General features: G+C 37.8%; 1 long non-coding RNA gene across 1 annotated transcript in view; it reads left to right on the top strand.

Annotated features, from left to right (window-relative positions):
- Positions 1-15,425, top strand: part of LOC118537410 (uncharacterized) — a 39,032-nt gene that overhangs the window by 19,350 nt on the left and 4,257 nt on the right. The window lies entirely within an intron of this gene.

The following is a 15,425-nucleotide window of genomic DNA, read 5'->3' as shown; positions in this document are numbered from 1 at the left end:
AGCCAACTCTTGATTTCAGGTCAGGTCATGATCCCAGTGTCCTGGGATCGAGACCCATGCTGGGCTTAGTGTTCAGCAGGGAGTCTGCTTGAGATTCTCGCTCTCCCTCTCCCTCTGCTCCTCCCCCCTGCTCTCTCTCTCTCTCAAATAAATAAATAAATCATTACAGAAAATAAAATAAAATAAAAGTATTGCCCACACATGGTAAAACAAATTAAAGCAGCACAAGATATGCAATTAACAGTAAGCCTCTGTTTTCCTTTCCCGTACCTTCAATTCCACTCCCTAGAAGTAATTCTATCAGTAAATACATCATGGACGCTTTGGCTGCAAAAACCCCTACTAATCCTGGCTAAGTTACATGAAGTTCAGAAATAGGCATCTCAGGGTTGGCTCTGTAATTCGTGACACAGTCAAGGAGCTACCCTTCATTTACTATATCACACCTCATTGTCACTGGGTTGCTAAAACAGCTCTAGGCAGTTTTCAAAAGAAAGGCTCCTAAGCAGGGAGGAAAGGGGTACAAGCAGAAAGAGCTTTCTCCTTATGCACATCCTTGTTATCTGAGGAGGAAAATTCTTCCAGAAGTCCTAAGTAGACTTGCACTTACCTCTCATTTCCCAGGCAAGAACTGAGTCACTCACTCTCCTATCCCTAGGCCACCAGAAGTAAAAGAAAATGAGATTGTCGTGGCTGGTTTAGGTCAATCAGGACTCACTCCCTGGGGCCAGGCACAAGGCTGCCTGAGCAAAATTAGCTTTCTGTTGGCAAGAAAGAAGGGGAATGGGGAATGGATACTGGGTAGGCTACCACTTGTAATCACCAAAATGAAAATGGTTACCCATGTCTTAATATCTGCCCCAGAAATTTTCTATATATGTTTAAGTATTTTTTTAAGATTTTATTTGTTTGTTTATTTATTTGATAGAGGGATAGTGAGAGAGAGAGAGCACAAGCAGAGGGGAGAGGGAGAAGCAGGCTCCCCGCTGAACAGGGAACCTAATGTGAGGCTCGATCCCAGGGTCCTGGGATCATGACCTGTGTGGAAGGCAGATGCTTAACTGACTGAGCCACCCAGGTGCCCCTAAGTAAATACTTTTTTTTTTTAAGTAGATATGCTATATATATATATGCTCATATATATGTATATGCACATATACACACAAATATTCACACATTATACTTCCTTAAGTATCTTACATTTTTTTTTAGATAAATGAAGTACTCTATGCATGGTACTTAACATATAACTAGTACATAGTAAGTGCCTTTATCAATGCTGATTACTATTATTACTTTACCATTATTACTTATAGTCTTTGAGACAATATACAACTTTTTAGAAAAAGAATGAGGATCATTTTCTAGCAGATTTTACTTTTCCAGTATCTTAAAAAATTATGCCAGCACTTTTATTTTGGGATATTGAATACTCCTAAAGATATTAGCTGCATAGCTCCTTTAAAGAGAGATAAGAGTTACTGTGGTTAGCAGTGAATTCCATTTAAATACAGTGAAATAATTTTGTGAATAACAGCTAGGTGACTAAATGTTGACTTTCTGATGACTATCTAGCCACAAATATTTTCTAATCTTGTTAATATGCAGGCAGAAGTAAGAAGATTGGGTATTAAACATTTTTTGTGTATTTGCACAAAATATCATGTTAGCAAGTGAATTTTACATTATTGACAGATTTTTTTGGAAGGAAGAATGATTTCAGCACTATTTGCCTAATTCATGATGCATGGAGAATATGAGAGTTATTTGAGAAATTCTTATGGAGGAGGCCAATATAGATACTGCAAGTATTTGACATAACTTGTTGAAAGCCTAGAGAGAGGGAGCAGAGCAGGGAGATCTCCCGAATTATCCCTGACATAGCATCCTGACCAAGGATCTAAGGTAGGCTTGTACCATAGAAAGTCCAGCTTCAGATGGCCCTTCAGCCCATAGAAGCTGACCTATCATAGTCCTTAAGGTCAAATTGCAAAATGGCTTGTCTTTAAGGTAAAAGCTATCGTTAAGTCCCATTTTCTCTTGTCTCATCATTTTTCCTAAAATGTGTGGCTAAGTATTAAAACATTATGATTATATATGACAAATTATATGATCTCTCAGACTTCATGTTCTTCTATTTCCAAAACAAAGCGAGTTAAATTAGATGATGACTAAGACCTCCTTCAGGTCTGGAATTCTAAGTTAAAAATCTGGGTTTCTGGAAGTGATTGGTCATCAGAATCACCTGGAGGCAGTTCTAAAAATACAGATTCCTAGACCCTCCTTTCAGATATTCTGGTTCATTCATTCCGCAAATGATGATGGAGGGCTTGTGTTACATTCTAGGGTACACAATGACAAATGCAATATTACCATCGTGCCCCAGTTGCTACAGAAACTGGGATTCAACCTATTAATCTGTGTTTTAAAAATGCTCTTCAGGGCGCCTGGGTGGCTCAGTCAGTTAAGCGTCTGCCTTTGGCTCAGGTCATTGTCCTGGGGTCCTGGGATCGAGTTCCACACTGGGCTCCCCCTGCTCAGCGGGGAGCCTGCTTCTCCCTCTGCCTCTGCCTGCCACTCCCCCTACTTGTGCTCTCTCGCGCTCTGTCAAATAAATAAATAAAATCTTTAAAAAAAAAATGCTCTCTGGGGCGCCTGGGTGGCTCAGTCATTAGGCGTCTGCCTTCAGCTCAGGTCATGATCCCAGGGTCCTGGGATCGAGCTCCACATCGGGCTCCCTGCTCAGTGGGGAGCCTGCTTCTCCCTCTCCCACTCCCCCTGCTTGTGTTCCCTCTCTCGCTGTGTCTCTCTGTCAAATAAATAAAATCTTTAAAAAGAAATAAATAAAAAAATGCTCTCCAAGTAATTTGGATAACTAGACTGTTTAGAGAAGCAATGTTTGAGCCCAAATGCAAAGAAGAAAAGAAGAAACATTTCTGAGGGACCATTTAATTTTATTTGGGATGGACTTAACTTTATATTCTGAGAAATATTTCCATTTTTCACCAAAAAAAATTTTAAATAGCTTCTCTAAAACACATGTGTGTGTGTGTATATATATATATATATATATATATATATAATATATGAACATAGAGTGAAATGTCAATGTTAACAAGAAGAAAACACACACTTAATAGATGTAGTTACCAGTATGCTGATATTGGGTGAGGATATAACAAATTAACATAGATGCTTGATACATTAACTATAGACATTCTCATAAGTGAAAAGAAAATAATATTTGAGTTGAAAGGTTGAGAGTTCAAGTTCAGATTGCTTATGCAAATACGTGAGTTATTTATTTTGAATTCTTTTATTTACTTTGATTTGCTCTCTGAGGAATTTTTAAACCTCACCTACTTTAGTGTATAACAGTTTGAAACTTCAAGTGTTTGACTTTATGACCTATGAATGCTGAGATTTACAAACAGACATTCTACGCTTGCTAGGGTTATACAACTCCACTTTCCTTTAAATAATGCCAGACTGATAATTTACCAAAACGAAATAAATGAAAGAATCCCTGCTTCCATGCCATCAGATTATAAACACAGACCATTTCATCTATGTCTGGGCAGTGTAACTCTAGGAGACCATGAGGATAAATGTTAACAAAAGGGCTTTAAATAGCTAACCCTTAATTGTTAAAATTTGTAAATCAGACCCTTTATCACAAGTTTTCCCTCTGTCAACACCTACATTCCAATATAGTCAATGAAAAATAAAAAGATACCATTCTTTTGGTCCGTCTCTATTCATTTCTGGTCTCTGTATCACTGAGGGTTCCCGCAGGTGATTCAAACGAAGAGACTTGACTGCAGGAACCACAGCAGGTATAGGTCGGGTGAAGGGAATGAAGAAGGAATGCGAGATTCTAAGAGAGGGGGAAAGAGTGGGAAGCAGGTAGACAGTTTTGTGTGTAAAGGGACAAGAGGGGGAAACCAAAGCCCAGACTGAAGCAATGAGGAAGAGCAAAGGCCCCGGGGAAGGAGCTGTAGTTGTTAAGGCACAGGGAGTACCAGAGACCCCCTCCCTGAAGCGGAGGGCAGGGAAGTACCCTTACGCTCTACCTTTCACTTTTCTGCACATGCTTCCCCAGTGTCAGTTTCCTGCGTGCACCCGCAGGGTGGAAGGTGGTTAGGGGATGTTGGTCAATTTAAGGAAAATCCCCACACTCTCTAAACTGGCAGACTCTCCAAAAAGACTATTTATAGTAGGCATGTAAAACTATGCTCCATTTTTTTTTTTTTTTTTGTGGGTTCTACCCCAGCATGGAGTCCCAACACAGGGCTTCAACTCAACCACCCTGAGATCAAGACCTGAGCTGAGATCAAGACATAGAGGCATCACGGACTGAGCCCCCCAGGCACTCCTATTCTTTATACGTAGACTATTTACTTTGTAGATCCATGACTTTTTTCAAATCTAAACCCTGTTTTGGGTTGCAAACGAGTTTTGATTTTCTATGTTTTAACTAAGTTCTAGCTGCAAGAATTAACATGCTATTAGTTGCCTCCTCTAATCAGTTATATTATTAGTAGTAAATTGTAAGCAAGGAGCCAAATCTAATACCAAAAAAAAAAGATATTTTGGATCAGCTATAAATTGCTCCTCTAATTTAGTAAGAATAATCCAGAATTTTACTTTGGTGATTAAAATAATAGGATTAAAAACCGATTCAGCTTATGTGCTGAACATTCCCTTATTATGGGGAGTTGGCTGTATCGTTATGAGACCTCTATCATCAGCGTGGGTGTGGACCCCAGTCAACACTCACACAAAAGCTTGTCTTCTTGAATACTTGGGTAATTGAAAATGCCAAGACACATTTTATAAATTCAGCAAGAAAAGAGTCATCATCGTTAATGCTGCTGAAAACCTGGATGAGTAATTGGCTTTGATATGGCGTGACCAAACAGCGGCAGCTCAGTGTCATTGCCTAAGGCGGATGGCCGGTGTTGGGCCAGCTGCTGTTCGTGTGATTTCACATGTGGCTCCAGAAGGGATGTTAGTTACCACTTCAGGGAGCACAGATGTCGTTGCCAGGACCTTACGTTCTTCCAGCGCAGTGTTATAAAAAGATCACAGGCAATTTAATCCAGAATGATAGATTGAACATCATATAAATGATTTGTCCATCCAGGAAGCAGAATGCCTTTCCCAGGAAATAACTTGAAAAAGGTAGCATTGGGACACTAGTATCACAAAGAAATATACTAGTTACTAGTTTTCAAAGGGTGATTTAATACAGTAGGGATTTTTTCGTGGAAAACCTACGTTTTCCAATTTTCATTTATTTTTCTCATGCGCAAAAGTCACCAAAGGTGTAAGGCAGGGGATGGGTGGTAGGAAGGCCTATTCAATTCCATTCTATTTGCAAGTTACAATTTAAGGTAAATGTTGGCTATTTGTGCATTTGCAGTTATTTTCAAGTAACCTAAGTCAACTTTGTTTCATCATAATTTCAGCATTCACCATAGATATAAAAGCTGGGTACTCTGAAGATTTAGAAGAAACTGTTGATTGAAACAGAGTGAAAAATATGCTTTCCCTGTTAGGTTCCTCCTTTGCTTTTATAATCCCTGGTGCCCGATAAAATCCCCAATGGGTCTAAATCTGGATATTCATTACCTAATCCATTTTACCTGTCTTTGTTTTACATGTCTTAGCCCATCTATTCCAGCCCAAAGTAGCGAGATCTCTGGAAGCACCACATCTCACTGCTTGTGAGGTAGTCTATATTACGTTGTGAGAAGGCCAAATCTTGATTCTAAGTTTACAGCAAATGTGTAAGTTTCCCATTTCTGAAAGCAGTGCTTCCATCCATCACTTTACTCCACAAAGAACTGAGTGACTTCTCACTGCCAATAAGATTATCATAAGATAATGTACTCACAAATTCATTTGTGGTTTGGTTCTCTTCACCACCCTCCCCCACACACACAGAATGAGCAAGCTTGTATTTTTTTTTTCTTTATATAAGGGTCTGTTCTGTGTCTAAAACAGAAGCAACTTGTAAACAACTATCCTTTTTGCAAGTCTGTATTCATTGCTAAGGCAAAGCTATGTAAAAAGGACAAGGAGGGGAGAGAAAAGGATGACTCTGAGGAAGGCCACAGGCAAGAGAAAAATTTCCCCCAGACTGTGGAAAGTCAGTGAGTTCTTTGATCTGAGTCCAGGGGAAGAGCTGTGTAATGTGTCCAGTGGGAATGCACCTCAAGCACTTGGGTTCCCAGGGGAGCAACAATTGAAGATTTTTCTCAATTTGAAACTGGCATTAAATTCCTTAATTACATGTCATAGAAATTCTGATAATATCTGAATCTTTGGTGGGCAGGGTGTGTGATGCACAGTGCTGAGAATCATACTCCATTTCACATCTTTACCATTACTAGGTGCTGTTTAGAATAAATTCTGTATCCTCAAAGAGCTTGAGTTCATGCATCTGTAAAACAAGAGATGAATACCCCCCAGGAAAGGTTGTGAAAATAAGACATTATACACACTATGTGGCACACAGTCAATAGAAATAAATGACTTAGAGTTAACTCTAGAGAGTTATACAATTTTTTTCAAACACACACAAAATTCCCTTAGCTAACATTATTTACTTTCCCATCCTTTCAAAAAATAAAAACCCTGGGTCAGGTTTTCTCTTGTGATAAGAATGCTTATTATGAAATCTACCCTTTAACAAATTTTTAAGTGCATGATACAGCATTGTTCGCTAGAGGCACATATTGTAGAGCAGATCTCTAGAACTTGTTCATCTTGCATAACCGAAACTCGATCCCTGTTGAACAGCAGCTCCGCATTTCCCTCTTGCCCCTCCCAGCCCCTAACCACCACCATCTCTTCTTTTTCTGTGAGTTTGACTATTTTAGATAATTCACATTTGTGGAATCATTCAGTATTTGTCCTTCTGTGATTGGCTAATTTCCACTTAGCACAACATGCTCAGGTTCATCCATGTAGTCACATAGCACAAGTTTTCCTTCATTTTAAAGGGGAAATAGTACTCCCCTGTATACATATATACCACATTTGCTTTATCCATTCGTCCACTGATGGACATCTAGGTTGTTTACACATCTTGGCTGCTGTGAATAATGCTACAATGAACGTGGGTGTGCAAACATCTCTCTGAGATACTGATTTAGTTTCCTTCAAGTCTATACCCAGAAGTGGGATTGTTGGATCATATGGTAGCTCTATTTTAATTTTTTGAGGAATCCCCATACTGTTTTCCATAGGGGTTGAATCATTTCACATTCCTACCAGTAGGGTACAGGTGTTCCAATTTCTCCACATCCTCGCCATCCCTTCTCTTTTATCGTTTTGATGATAGTCATCCTAACAGGTGCAAAGTGGTATCTCCTTGTGTTGGGCCAGTTTTTTGAACTGCTTTCTATTCTAGCCCATTCCACAAGCCTTCCAAAGAGCAAATAAGCAATATTCACCTAAAACATTAGTCCTTAATACATTTTGGGTCACAAGAGCACTTGGAGAATCTGATGAAAGACTTGGGACCCCTTAGCCAGTAAAATGCACACATACCATAAATAACACAAATTGTTTCTTGGGATGATGGGCCCCTGATACCTATTTATAAACCCCAGTTTAAGATCACTTGCCCTAAATTAAGCTGTTCTCTGGCTTTCTCGACATCTAAAGATTTAATTCAGTGATTGGCAAGTTTTTCCTCTAAAGAGAGAGTACATATTTTTGACTTTGGGGGCCAGTCTCATTTGAAACTACTCAACTCTGCATTTGTAGTGCAAAACCAGCTACAGAAAATACATAAATGTGGTGCCTGGGTGCTCATCCGTTTAAGTGTCCTACTCTTGGTTTCAGCTCAGTCATGATCTCAGGGTTGTGAGATCAAGCCCTGTGTTGGACTCCATGCTCAGTGGAGAGTCTGCTTGAGATTCTCTCTCTTCCTCTCCCTCTGCCCCTCACCCCAGTCTCTCTCTCTCAAATAAATACATGAATAAATAATAAATAAAATCTTAAAGAAAATGCATAAACAAGTGAATATGTGTTCCGATAAAACTTTATTCCTAATAACAGGCAAAGGGCTGGTTTTGGCCCTTGGATACAGGGTCATGAGTGGCAATCCATGAATTAATTCTTTCAAAAAAATTGGGTGAATTACAGTAGTTATGAACTGGGAAACTTTTGAACACATGCGCGTGCACACACACACACACACACACACACACACACATGCGTGTGCACGTGCTATGAAAGCCATACCAATCCACTGTAAAAGAGCAGGAGCTGCTGTATCTCCTCTCCTCTGGAATGCCTAGGATGGGATAAGAAGCCACTGAGATGATCCTCCTCTCCCATTCTATTTGATAATAATCTTTTATTTGCTTCTGATGGCAACTGATGTCTTCTTTCAGTTGTTTTGGAACATCATCGGAATGATCCATTAGTGCTTCTTACCAGTGACATAAATTTATAGTACATTTTAATTTATGACTGGGGAGATAGGAACACACTCAGGATTTTGTCTGCATTTCTCTCTGCCCACATTCCACATGTCTTCTTAAGGACAACAGGCCTCTTTAAGGAACCTGTTCAAGATTCCATCCTATGGTCTATTTTTTATTACTGTGTTTCTAAAATTTGGTCTTGGAAAGCACACTTGATGACATACACAGTAAAGACCTCCCAAAACTATAGCTATCTGAGTTTAAATTCTATACAGTAAACACACATTTAAGAGTCATTGAAAGAAAAAACTTGCAAGCACCTTGCTGAAAGCTGCCAGCAAGTCTTCATGAAGAATAAATACTGTCAGACTAACCTGATCTATTAGGATAAAAGTCCCAGGTAGATCAAGAAAAAGAGATAGTTCGAATTCATCTTGGCTTTAGGAAGGTTAGGTAATTCAGTTGCATGAGGCGATAAATTTAGAAAACATGGTCCAGACAGCATAACTGTTAGGTGAGAATACAAATTGCTAGAAGGTAAAAAAAAACAACAACAACAATACAAGGTGTTTTTCAAAGTCAGTTAGGAGCCTAGATTTTTTTTTTTTTTAAGTTTTCTCACTAGCCTAGCTAAAGAAATAAAGGAGCCAACCCAGACAGTGTCTTCAAGTCTTCAAAAAATGCAGCTTGGAAAAGTAATTCAAGAAGAAATGGAAAATATGAATATACCAATAATCATCAAAGAAATGTAATGAGCACCTCCTCCTTTTGTTCTGTCCCTAAATATACTACATGGTTTTATAAGCCAACAAGCCAAGCATTCAAGAAAGACAATCCTAATTTTATAAAAACAGTTCTAGAGAACATAAAAAATATTTTTTAGAATCAGTCAATGGTGCTAGAGGAGTCTTGATCCTCCTACCCAAACCGGATCAGGATAACATCAGAAAGTGACAATAGCACTTATGAACAAAGATGATAAAATTAAAAATGAAATCTTAGTAACTGGAAGAATACTTATCTTGAGCAATTTAAATTTTTCCCTTTAACATTAGAAAATAAATTAATGGAATTAGCCTCACTAACATATGAGGAGAAAAACCAGATGTTCACCTCAGTGGATAGAGAAAAAGCATTTGCTAAAATCGGCAATCTGTATATGATAAAGCTGTATACGAATTGAAGGTAACTACCTTGCTCATATACAGCACCATGTTCAGGAATAAGAAGACTAGACATTGTTAAGAAGTTAATTCTTCCCGGGGCGCCTGGGTGGCTCAGTCGTTAAGCGTCTGCCTTCAGCTCAGGTCATGATCCCAGGGTCCTGGGATCGAGCCCCGCATCGGGCTCCCTGCTCCGCGGGAAGCCTGCTTCTCCCTGTCCCACTCCCCCTGCTTGTGTTCTCTCTCGCTATGTCTCTCTCTGTCAAATAAATAAAAAATCTTAAAAAAAAAAAAAAGAAGTTAATTCTTCCCTAAGAAACCTCTAAATTCAATGCAGTTCCAATAAGCCTTTTTCATGGACCACGACAAGCAGATCTTAAATTTTAGATGAAAGAGCAAAAGGGCAGGAATAGCCAAGACTATTTTAAGGAAGAAGAACAAGGCAGGGCCTTCCTCTGCCAGACATCAAGACTTAGAAAGTTTTAGATTATTAAGGGAATAATTGGCACTCATTATTCTGTTCAGATCACCTACTTCTTTCTATAATGCATCCAAGATTTTCACCAAAGGAGGAGGTGGACATTGGGCTAGGTTTGGAAGGGAGCCTTAGAAATATTGAAAGACTTAGGAAATGAGACTCAAAAGTTAAAATTAGGACTGTTCAGTCTGATGCTAATTCTGACAATGCTATACAAACAATAATAAAGAAAACGTAGGTTAAAAGTCATACTTTTGAAGTATATTAGAATTTAAAACAAGGAAAGTTAGTTCATAACTGTTATTCTTTTCCACTAACATAAGCACCTGAGATGCATTTTAAATGTAGCCTGAAGAATTTGGCTAAAATGGAATTTCCTTGAGGTGAGATATGGAAAATACACTAAAGATTTACTGAGAGAGAAGGTACGATCTCTTGTTCTGGATATCTTAAAAAAAAATCAGATTGACTTTAATCTGTCAGGAAATTTGGGAGTTTAATTTACTAAAGGGGTTGAAAATCATAATTTAGCTACATAAACTTTCTAGTACGATTCTAGAAATAAGGTGCACATGCTCTCTTAGGGTGAGACGGAGGGGAAATCAAGCTATCTTAATTTACATGCATTGTTTCCTCTCTCCCCACACCTCCTTTCACTTCTCCAAATACACACACAGATGCTTTCCCAAAGTAACTGCTCTTAATTCAGCAGCAAACATGCCTTCAAGTAGTCAGTTAGACATCTACTCAGAGTCTCGTTGTCATCACTCTGCTTTGTGGCAGTTCTACACTCAAAATGTAATAAGGGACGGACAGTTGCCATTTAGCCAGGAATGTACTATGTATTTTTAGTCTCATTAAATTCAAAGTAAACTGTAGATGATTTATGAAGGATTGAATATGAATAATAGACAGGATTAAATCAAAGAAAGAAACAAGATGACTTTAAAATTTGCAGTGAAATAAATTTGATTATATATAAAATTCACCTTTATTACTATTATAGTCAACTCCTAGTTGATTAAGTATATAAATCAGTTTTAACTATCTGTGGTAAATTTTTACCCCTATACTGGATTTCCTTTCCTGTCTAAGAAGTTCTAGCTTCCTTTTCCTAATTACTGAGAACTTCTTATGGGATATGGTTGTTTTTCTCAACAAAATATGTGCTGCATTCCAAAATTATATGGGGCTATCTATTATTCTCAGATAATTGAGTGAGCTATTCTATACAAAGGAGTAAGCATCGTACAGGAAAAATAGTCTGTGGGACTCCAAGGCTTTGCATATGCTCCCCTTTTGACTGAAATGCAGGCAGATGGTGGGAAATGATCTGTGACTGAGCCCAGTTGTCAGCTTTGTGAAGAGCAAGCTCCTCTTTTCTCATTGAAACAGCTCTAGTGACAGAGAAATGACATCCCACTGTTTTAGTTCTTTATGGTCATTCGGTATCACTTACAGATATTTATTAAGCACCTTGTTTGAGCCATCCTCTATGCTGGGGCAGGTTTATCATGGAAAATATCAAACTAACATTTGTTGAGCACTTTATCTCCTTAAGCACATTCCCTTTTGCTGCATGGACAGGGAAATAACTTACCAGTGTCTTCTTCATAAAAACTATTCAGATGACATAGGCAGTAACTGTCACTTCTTAGTTTTCATTAGCACTGGATTTGCCAAACATATCTTAAAATATTAAACAAAACAAAGACAATACAAACCAAAACAATACAAAAGTCCCACATGCCTGATGGCTGAATATGTGTCTGCAGAGGAGAAAGGGGAACCTTATATGTATTTTTACCCCACATGGATGGTGTTAAAATATAATATTCATTCTGTAAATATTTACTGAGTTCTTACTATGTGCCTGAAGCTGGATTAATACTGAAAGGATAACGGTGGATAAAACAGCCTGCTTGGGGCTTAGATTCTACTGAGGAACACGTAATAAACATACACAAATGTGTCATGGGGAGACAGAGGCACTGGAAGAGGCCCATTCAGATTAGTCGGGCAGAAAGCCTTGTTCTAGGTGCCACCAGCCGACACAGTATCCTGCTCACATTAGATAAATTCTCAGGATCCTCTGGATCAGCCATCCAGTAAATATTCTCCTCTGTTTGTTGCTGAATTTTGCATTTTCTTACTTGACTATAAACTGTTGTTACTTGGGTCACATAAACTAGACCTAAAAGCAAACAAATACAAATGAACAAAACCTGGCTTCTTTAGAGCGCTATGAAAAAGCAAATAATGATTCTTTTATTGTAAATATTGAAAAAAAGATTCTAATGTTTGGTTAATTCTTTAGTGGGGAACATTGAATTCTGTTACATTTTCACTTCCTTTAGATCAGTGATACCTAGTGTTATTTGTGGTCATGGATCCTTTTGAGAATCTAATTAAAACTATGGTCCCTGTCTTTAGGAAAATACTTGTCTGTTTTGATCTACGGGGCATAATTTTAGGAGAAAAGTTCAACTTTCTCTGTGTTTCAGGTCACAAACCCTTTCCCTGACCACCCAAAATAAAATTTACCCTATTACACGTCAAAATGTATTATAAAGATGTAATAATTTAGTGAGTGTGATTCTGGTACAAGAATTCAATAGAAAGTAATACAAGTGAAAAAGTCCCAAGTATGCTTAGTTTACTAAAGGCATCTCAAATCAATGAAAAAGTTGGATTTGTATAATGGTATGTGAAAGTAACTAATGTGAAAATAAATATTAGATTTCTACCTCAAACCATCCACCAGAAGAAATACTTGCTGGGTTACAGATTTAAGTATAAAAAGTAAAACTACTGAAGAACTAGAATACCAAATATATAGGTGGATTTTTTTTTTATCACTGGGTGGGAAAAATCTTTCTAAGCAGAAATCACAAGGAAAAGAGTGACATATGTGACCAAATGTGTATTTTTAACTTTATAATAGCAAAACAAAAACACCTTCTTCCATAAAAGCCAACTTAAAAAATCATAATGCAATAAAACTTTACTAATATTTATAGGAAAGACAAAAGTATCAGATGAAAAATGAGTAAGAAATATGGACACAATACTTGGCCTCAAAGCAAGAGCTCAATACATGTGTTGATTAAATTAATAAATGGATGAATAGGCAATTCACAAAATATAAATGGCCAATAACCATGTGAAAAGTATGCAATCACATGAATAACTTCAAGAATGAATATCAAAACAAAATAGCACTTTTGCCCATCAAATTGGCCAAAATTAAAAAAAAATTGATAATGCTGTGTTGGTTAAGGGTTTAGGAAAATGAATAATTATATATTCCTAGGAGTAAAAACTCGTACCTTCCTAAAGGAATGTTTGGCATTACAGATCAAACACTTTAATATGTAAGGCAGAATTTGCAAATCTGAAACTCCAATTAATAGAAGTTTCTCCAATCTTGTATAATAGAAAACAACTCCTTTCACGTGTTTTCTGGAAAATTCCTTTCCAATAGTAAGTGTGAAAGGTCCACAGAGCAATGACAGGAAATGCTTATGACACATGCCTTCCCTCTTTGATTGATTCAATAAAATGCCCTACTCCAAGTCAATTGCATTCAGAATCTCCATTTCTAAACTGGAAGATGCAATAGCCTTTTCTTTCTGTTCTCTTCTTCCTTCTTTTGCCCTTCCTCCTCTTTTCTTCCTCTTTCAACTACATTGTTGGTGGTACATTACATTGCTGTTTGCAATTATCTGCAACCTCCTTCCACCAAGGCTATATACATCCCCACTGTGTTAAAACTCAGGAGGGGCTACATAGTTTGCTTTAGTCAACAAAATGAGGGAAGTGAAATATATCACATCTGAGCAGAATCTTCAGTAGCTAGCTGATAGTTTGCCATGTCTATTTCCTTTTCCATGAGACCAGCTATGTTCCTAATAGAAGCTTCTTGGTCAGGTGTGAAGATAATGTGGCATAGAGTCATAACTGACTTGGATGGGTATGTAGTATAAGTGAAAAATACATCTTTCTTGTGTAGAACTTCAAAAGGCAGAGAGATTTTGTTACTATAGCAAATCTCAGCTAATCCCGATAGGATTGGTAAGGAGCCTGAAATAGAATATAAGCTCTGCCAACTGCTTGCTGAGTTCAAATCTGGGTCTGCTCTTATTATGAAACACTGGCCTTAATTTCTATAAAATGAGATGACTAATGGCATCTAGTTCTTAGGGTCATTATGAGGATTGAAAATGAGTTATTATTTACAAAGGACTTAGAAGAGTGCCTAGCAAATATTAAATACTGTATTAGTGTTTGTTAAATAAATCTCTCTCTGTGTGTGCCTGTGTGTGTATAGAACAAAGTCTAGGAAGATGTAAAACAAAGTATTAACAGTGATTTAAAATTTTTTCCTTTTTATGTAACCACGTCTTCTAGTTTTTCTTCAACAGACATGTATTTCTGGAGTATAAAAAAATATCTATTGAAAATGCCCAACTACTTTGCTTTGAGAATCTGCTTTTTAAAAATTGTAACTTAAAAAAAGTATTGCTCCCTCTTAATGATTTAATTATATCACTTCCACAGAAACATAGCTCTAATTTTATTGTGAAAACCAATAGAAAAACAGGTGTATGTGGAAGTTCTATTGATGGCAATTTTCTCGAATGATGGAGAGGGTAACACCTGTAGCCAAAATCTTGAGAATGAGATTAAATGTTTAATTATTGTTATTCACATACTGTATCGCATGTGTGCTCTGAAAAATTTTGATTTCTAATATGACTGAAATGTCTCCCTAAATAAGATAAAATTATTTAGTCATTAATAATTATACCTCCCTATCTCTGAGCCAGGCTTGAAAGTTAATGAAAGATGATCTCTGGCTTCAAATCTTACAACTGTGGGGGAGAGAGGTCGTGAGGAGCAGCTTTGCTTTTGACAGACAAGTGTAGGGGTGAAACCAGGTCACTTACTGGGACTGTTGTCATTGCTAACAACCTTCCTGCTGCCTGCATCCAACCTCTTTCATTTGCCCTGGCGGAGAAGGAGCCTTGGAAAGGATTTACACAGAAAAATCGTGTCCTAAGGGCAATCGTTAACACCCATATCTATGACTAGCCACAGCCATCACAGCTGGAGAATTCCATGCCTGAGAACAGGGTGGGAAAAAGTGGAGTCACTTCCTTTTGTATTCTCGATTCTTACCATAGGGGCTTTTTTGGTGGGGTGCTTTGAGTCACCTGCGGTGGGTGGAGAAGACTTCTGGACGGTGCACATTCTATAACAGGTAAATAACTCCAGAGAAGTTAGGACAGGCTTTCCTCAGGAGGTCAGGTCTAAGAGCAGAAGGATGAATGAGCTTAC

Source organism: Halichoerus grypus, chromosome 3 (genome assembly GCF_964656455.1).
Source record: "Halichoerus grypus chromosome 3, mHalGry1.hap1.1, whole genome shotgun sequence".
NCBI classification, from domain to species: domain Eukaryota; kingdom Metazoa; phylum Chordata; class Mammalia; order Carnivora; family Phocidae; genus Halichoerus; species Halichoerus grypus.
Note: the sequence above shows the minus strand (reverse complement) of the source record. Positions and strands in the feature narration are given on the sequence as shown.